The 6337-nt window shown below is 41.5% G+C and overlaps 1 non-coding gene across 1 annotated transcript; it reads left to right on the top strand.

Moving 5' to 3' along the window:
• The first annotated feature begins 2153 nt into the window (after positions 1-2153).
• On the top strand, positions 2154-2260 carry LOC141589074 (small nucleolar RNA R71). Its single transcript, XR_012520029.1, has one exon. It is a non-coding gene; the product is annotated as a small nucleolar RNA R71 (small nucleolar RNA).
• Positions 2261-6337: the final 4077 nt, after the last annotated feature.

The raw sequence follows: 6337 nt of genomic DNA, 5'->3' as shown, positions 1-6337 counted from the left end.
GGAGGACTCCACCAAACTCTCATTCTTGATGAGATGTCAAGGGGGCATGTCCAAGGTGTTGTTGATGTTGCTCAACACCTTGAAAAAGTAATCGAAAGCTTGTTCATTATCATGGTAGAGGTCTTCAATAGACCTTGGCCCTTGTTGTCGGTCTTGATCGATGGCATTACCAATGTAGGGATTAAAAATCCCTTCAAATTTGTTGTCCCAAAGACCACAAACTTCATTAAGTTGATCATTGAAAATCTCTTGATTTGATGGAGACGACTCTCCCAATTTCTTCTCTTGGCCAATGAGGCCATTTTCTTCTTCCTTGATTGATTTTGATGAGCTTTGCAAGCTCTCCTTGTCACAATTCATTTGCTCTTTGAATGGAGCATCTTCAATTTTCTTCTTCTATTGGAGTTCCGATTTCTTCCTCTCATCCTTTCGGCTATAATGATCAATCATGAAACATGGTTCATGCAAATGAGGAGCTCTCATAGTCTTGTCAAGATTAAAAGTTATGCTTTCATCTCCTACTTCTAGAGTGAGCTCACCATGTTTTACATCAATCACCGCACCCGCGGTGTGTAGGAAAGGTCTTCCTAGAATGATTGGAATGTTGGAATCTTCCTCCATATCAACAATGACAAAGTCCACCGGGATGAGAAACTTTCCAATTCGCACGGGGACATCTTCCCATATCCCTAATGGTGTCTTCGTCGATCTATCGGCCATTTGGAGTGTGATGTTGGTGCATTTAAGCTCTCCCATCCCCAACCTTTTACTTACCGAGTACGGCATGACCTCACACTAGCCCCTAGATCACATAAGGCTTTATTGATCGTCGTGTCGCCAATGGTACACGGTATTGAGAAGCTTCCCGGATCCTTTAACTTTGGAAGTGAACTCCCTTGAAGTATTGCACTACTCACCTTAGTGAAGGCGATAGTCTCAAGTTTCCGGATCGACTTCTTCTTTGTGAGGATATCTTTCATGTATTTCGCATAAGCCGGCACGTGATTGATTAATTCCGTGAAAGGAATTGAGACTTCCAAGTTCTTCACAATTTTCATGAACTTTCCAAGTTGATCATCAAATTTGGGTTTGGCTTGACGACTTGGAAAAGGAAGTCTAATCACAATGGGTTCCTTCTCCTTGACCTTGTCTTCATCTTTCTTTGAACTTTCTTCTTTTGATGATTCTCCATCTTTGGAGCTTTGCACAATTTCCTCCTTATCACTAGCTTCCACAACTTCATCCTCAACTTGCTTCTTCGGTGCTTCATACCTTGTACCACTTCGCAAGTGAATGGCACTAACCGTTTCATGTCTAGGGGGATTACCTTGAGGTGGTAATTGCCCCTTTTGTCTTTGTGAGCTTGAAGATGCTAGTTGAGTCAATTGTGTTTCCAACATCTTGGTGTGAGCTAGGATGTTGTTGATGGTGGTTTCCTTTGCTTGGCTATCTTTTTGCATTTGAGTGAAAAATTCTTGTTGATTCTTTTGTATTTGGAGGACCGCTTTTTGGACATCAAAACCTTGGTCACTTTGGTGATTGTATGGATTTTGATTTTGGTAACCTTGGTTTTGATTGAAAAAGGGTCTTTGATTTTGGTTTCTCATGGGTGGTGGAGTGTATGTTGTTTGAGGGTTTTGAACATTTTGGCTTTTGTATGAGAGATTTGGATGGAATTTTGTGTTTTCATTGTAAAAGTTGGAATAAGGGGTACCACTCTTGTATGCTTGGAAAGCATTCACTTGTTCAATTGTTCTCCTACATTCACCTTGGTCATGTCCCAAAGTTCCACAATTCTCACATATCCCACTTGGGATTGATGAAGATGCCGTCATGGCATTAACATGATGCTTTGATGATTTTGAGTTTTCTTCAAGTCTAGCTATAGCTTGTTCAAACTTCAAGTTGATTGTGTCAATGTGAGCACTAAGTTGAGCACCCAATTGAGTAACGGAGTCCACTTCATGCTTTCCTCCTCTAGTAGCCTTGCGAGGTCTACTATATTGTGAGTTATGGACCGCCATTTCCTCAATCTTGTTCCATGTTTGATTGTCATCAACTTCGGTGAACATTCCATTTGATCCCATATTGAGAATGTTCCTAGAATCCTCATTAAACCGTTCCAAAATTGTTGTACCAAGAACCATTCGCTAAGTCCATGGTGAGGACATGAGCGACAAATTCCCTTGAACCGCTCCCAAGCTTCATACAAAGATTCTTCATCCCTTTGCTTAAAACCCGTGATTTGAGCTCTTAGCATGTTAGTCTTTTTCGGTGGGTAGAATTTTTTGTAGAAAGCTAGAGCCAAATTCTTCCAAGAATCTATTCCGAGGGTGGCCTTATCAAGGCCCTTCAACCATTGCTTTGCGGTGCCGATTAAAGAAAAAGGAAATAAGACCCATCTAATTTGGTCTTGAGTCACACCCGTTTGAGAGATCGCATCACAATAGTCGCAAAAGGTTTCCATATGAGAATGAGGGTCTTCACTAGGCATCCCCCCAAATTGGCTCCTCTCAACTAATTGGATGAAGGCAGACTTGGCAATAAAATTTCCGGTTAGATGTTGCGGTGTAGGAGTACCATTTGGTAGATTCTCCTCGGTGGGTACGGAGTGTGACGAGAATTTAGGCATTGTAGGTGGATTTTGTGGGGTATTGTGTAATGGGTTCTCCTCTCCTTCTATTGCGAAAGGATTGACGAACTCACTAGTGGGTTGAACAACTTCACTAATACCTCTTAAATTCCTCCTAACAAGTCTCCTATTGTTCGTCAAGGTTCTTTCGATTTCACGGTCAAAAGGTAACAAATCACCTTGTAACCTTCTAGACATGCAAAATATCAAACAACTCGAAAACAATTAGAACAAACCTTGAGGAGTTTTACTTCCCCAAGGCGAAGAAAGACACAACTAATAACAATAAAAAGGAAATCTAAATCAAACAAACACAGTCCCCGGCAACGGCGCCATTTTTGATCGGTTCGTTTCGTGTTCACAATTAAAGGTGTGGTCGTTGGGTCACGTCCGAATCAAAACACAATTTATAGCTTCACAAACAACTCTACAATTAGTAAAGAGGCAAGTAAAGGTCGGATCCCAAGGGACGGGTATTGAAATGAGATTTCTATTGCAACTAGTGGTGTCTAAGGGGTGTCACAAATTGGGTTGATGTAGAAGGTTACTAAACTAAAATAGCAATGAAAATAAACAAGCAAGATGAATTAAAGGGGTGTAAACAATTGATTAAAAAGGCACTAGGGTGTCATGGGATCATAGGGGAATCATGGGAATTGATCATACAAACATGTTCTCAAATTATAAGCAAGCAATTATTGTTGTGATGGATTGAGTTGGGTTATATCTTACAATCCTAGGAAAGTTTGGGTCCCGGAGCCGAATCGATTAGATTGTACAACACCTACAAGTCGACTTAATCTTCCCTACTCAACAACATGCATGGTCTAATGAGACTCGAGTTGGTTTATGTCTTACAAGCCTCATTGAAAAGATAGGTGATGGTGATAAATGCAAGGATTCATAGGCTTAGCATTTCATCAAACATAACATGTGCATGAGTTAAGATCAAAACAAGCAAGCAAATAAAACATGAAAGCATATTAATTTAAGCATGAATCATTCCCTATGTTGGTTTCCCCTAATCACCCACTAACCCTAGCTAAGAGACTACTCACTCATTATCATGTTAATCATGCTAGCAAGGTTGTCAATCATACCAACAATATGAAACATGATGAATAAATGAAATTAATTAACAATAATTAAAAGGGATTAAGAGAATTATACCTACTAATGATTCCAATAACAAAGCAAGAATAATAGAAGTACTTGAATGCTTGATTGAGAGGTTGTCAATCTCCCAACAATAACCCAAATAATCTTCAATTACCCAAAATAAAGGATGAACAAAAGAGAGATTAAGGAAATAAAACTTGTATTAGAACTTGATTAATTGTTGATTACAATACTAAAGAGAGATTTGATTGATATTAACTACTCTAATTATTGATAAGAAGAACATGCTCCTCTAATTAGACTAATGGGGTATTTATAGTGGAAATTAGGGAGGATGCATTAGGGTTAACTAAGGGCTAAACTAGTAATTACACTTTTTAGATTGAGCAAGGAGGAGCCGGTATTTTTCGAAGGAAGGGCTTCTTTCTTCGTAGCTTGGAGAAGAGGAAATCACGCTGTGCTGGAATCCGGGCGGAATAAGGTCGAGACGGGCGGATTCTGGCGATGGGGTCCGAGCGGATTCGAGGGAATCCGGGCGGATTGTGGAGGTGGAATCCGAGCGGATTTGTGGAAAGCCGCACGAATTGTGCAGCTGGGGGACGGCCGGATTGGGGACAATCCGCACGGATTGTCACTCAGCAAGACATCTTCTTCTTTTCTTCCCTTTTCTTCATAAATTCCTTGGGGATTTCCTTGGGGACTCAAGGATCCTTTCTCAACATTGCTCTTCTACTATAATATGTACAAAGGCCTTCTAATCTTGTCTCTCCTTGATGCTTGGTCATTGGATTCGATCAATTTAGTCTCGTTTTGCCATGAAAATGCAAGATTCTTACTCCTTTCCTACCAAGGGATCAAAATCTCAAAGAATATGCAAAACAAAGAACTAAAGATAAGAAATGACCCAAATATGCACTAAAAAGCATGGGAACAAGGCTAATTCGGGGGCTAAATATGCGCTAATTATGGTCACATCAGGTCACACGATGATATGATAGGAATAGATCCATGCATCATAACACATAAGCTTAGCGTGGACCCAAAGTGTAAACCCATTCAACAAAGAAGAAGAAAGTTTGCAGCGGAGAGAAATAAGGTGATCAACCAGGAAGTAGATAGCCTGCTGGCAGCAAAGAAAATAAGGGAAGTCAAATATCCAGAATGTCTGTCTAATGTAGTGGTGGTGCCTAAGAAGAATGGGAAGTGGAGAGTATGTGTGGACTTCACCGATCTCAACAAAGCATGCCCTAAAGATCCATTTCCGCTGCCTCATATTGATGCAATGGTGGACGCAACAGCTGGACATGAGATGTTAACATTCCTGGACGCATGGAGTGGATACAATCAGATCAAGATGGATCCTGCAGATCAAGAGAAGACAGCATTTATGTCCGAAAGAGGAATATATTGCTACAACGTCATGTCATTCGGCCTAAAAAACGCAGGCTCCACATATCAAAGGCTGGTCAACCGAATGTTCAAAGAACAAATAGGAAGAACAATGGAGGTGTATATTGATGACATGGTGGTGAAATCAGAAAAGGCTAAAGATCATATGCGGCATCTGGCAGAAACATTCAACACCCTCAGGGATTACAAAATGAAGCTAAATCCATCTAAGTGAACCTTCGGAGTATCTTCTGGCAAATTCTTAGGCTATATAGTAACCCAAAGAGGAATAGAGGCTAGCATCGAGCAGATCAAAGCCATCTTGCAGCTGGAGTCACCTGAAAAGCCTAAAGATGTTCAAAGACTAGCTGGGAAGGTAGCAGCCCTGAACAGGTTTATTTCAAGATCTTCAGATAAATGCAGGCTGTTTTACGATGTACTAAGGAAAAGCCAGAAGTTTGAATGGACCTCTGAACACGAGCAAGCCTTCAAAGAGCTGAAGCACTATCTCAGCAGCCCGTCGCTGCTGTCAAAACCAAAGCCAGGAGAACCATTATTCCTATACCTAGCTGTCACAGAAGTGGCAGTGAGTGTTGTCCTGGTCAGAGAGCAAGAAAAGGAGCAGAAGCCAGTATACTACGTGAGCAAGTCTCTGCTGTCGGTAGAGACCAGGTACACATCTCTTGAAAAGTTAGTACTAGCATTGGTAGTAGCATCTCTCAAACTGCGCCCCTATTTTGAGTCACACATCATACATGTCGTGACAAACTACCCGCTAAAAGCCATCATGAGGAAGCCTGAACTGTCAGGAAGAATGTCTAAATGGTCTGTACACCTCAGTGGATACGACATCCAATATGACCCCAGAACAGCAATCAAATCACAAGCATTGGCCGACTTCGTGTCAGACTTCAGTCCTGCCATCCAGACTCTAGCAGATAAAGAGATCCTCACTTTAGGAGGAAGCAGGGAGATAGAAGTCTGGCAGATGCACATTGACGGAGCCTCCAACCAAAGGGGGGCAGGCGTAGGATTAATTCTGCGGTCACCACAGGGAGACCTGATAGCGCAAGCAGTAAGATGTGAATTCAAGGCAACCAACAATGAGACAGAATACGAGGCCTTGATATTGGGAATGAAGCTAGCTTTGGAATTAGGGGTCAGGCACCTGCTCATATCCAGTGACTCCCTGTTAAT

This window comes from Silene latifolia, chromosome 6 (genome assembly GCF_048544455.1).
Source record: "Silene latifolia isolate original U9 population chromosome 6, ASM4854445v1, whole genome shotgun sequence".
In the NCBI taxonomy this organism is placed as follows: Eukaryota; Viridiplantae; Streptophyta; class Magnoliopsida; order Caryophyllales; family Caryophyllaceae; genus Silene; species Silene latifolia.
Note: the sequence above shows the minus strand (reverse complement) of the source record. Positions and strands in the feature narration are given on the sequence as shown.